Consider the following 1,411-nt stretch of genomic DNA (forward strand, 5'->3'; position numbering starts at 1 on the left):
CACTGTCAAGCTATTGACATTAAAGAAGCGCTTGTTGGGAGGCAACCCAATTTTAATTATCTAATTTTTATTTTATTGTTATTTTGTGTTTTATTAGGTACATGATCATGAGGAGTCACGAAAAAAAATCAAAAAAATTAAAAACAGAGTCAAAAACAGAAGAAAAAAAATTTTCACACCCTGGAGACGCACAGACTGGCGTTCAACGCCAGTAAGATGCATCTGGCTGGCGTTCAACGCCAGAACAGAGCACCATTCTGGCGCTGAACGCCAGAAACAAGCAACTTCCTGGCGCTGAACGCCAGGAATGTGCCCAGAGAAGAAAAGCTGGCGCTGAACGCCAGCAACAAGCATGAAACTGGTGTTCAACGCCAGAAACATGCTTTACATGGGCGTTGAACGCCCAGAATGTGCACCAATGGGCGTTTAAACGCCAGTTTGGTGTGCAAAGGCATTTTACATGTCTATTTGGTGCAGGGATGGAATTCCTTGACACCTCAGGATCCTGTGGACCCCACAGGATCACCTCAGGATCTGTGGACCCCACAGGATCCCCACCTAATATATTCCCACCTTACCTCCTAATCCTATTTTTGTGATTTGTATTCCCCATGTCACAAAACCCAACACTCCTCACCACTCACATCAATCCACTCTTCCCCATAAACCCCACCTACCTTCATAAAATTCAAAATCAATTCCCCACCCATTCCCACCCAAAATGGCCGAACACCCACCCTCCCCTCTCCCTATAAATACCCTTCCATTCTACTTCATTTTCACACAACACTAACCCATCTTCTCCCCCTTAGCCGAACCCACCTCACTCCCTCTCTACCATATTTTCTTCTTCTTCTTCTTCTCTTCTTTTCTTTCTTGCTCGAGGGCGAGCAAGTTTTAAGTTTGGTGTGGTAAAAAGCATAAGCTTTTTGTTTTTCCATTACCATCAATGGCACCTAAGGCCGGAGTATCCTCTAGAAAAGGGAAAGGGAAGACAAAAGCTTCCACCTCCGAGTCATGAGAGATGGAAAGATTAATCTCCAAGAGCCATCAAGACCACTTCTATGATGTTGTGGCAAAGAAGAAGGTGATCCCCGAGTTCCCTTTCAAACTCAAAAAGAATGAGTATCCGGAAATCCGACATGAGATCCAAAGAAGAGGTTGGGAAGTCCTAACCAACCCCATGCAACAAGTCGGAATATTGATGGTTCAAGAGTTCTATGCCAATGCATGGATCACTAGGAACCATGATCAAAGTATGAACCCGAATCCAAAGAACTATCTCACAATGGTTCGGGGGAAATACTTAGATTTTAGTCCGGAAAATGTGAGGTTGGCGTTTCACTTGCCCATGATGCAAGGAGATGAACGCCCCTACACTAGAAGGGTCAACTTTAATCAAAGGTTGGAC

This window comes from Arachis duranensis, chromosome 10 (assembly GCF_000817695.3).
Source record: "Arachis duranensis cultivar V14167 chromosome 10, aradu.V14167.gnm2.J7QH, whole genome shotgun sequence".
NCBI lineage: Eukaryota > Viridiplantae > Streptophyta > Magnoliopsida > Fabales > Fabaceae > Arachis > Arachis duranensis.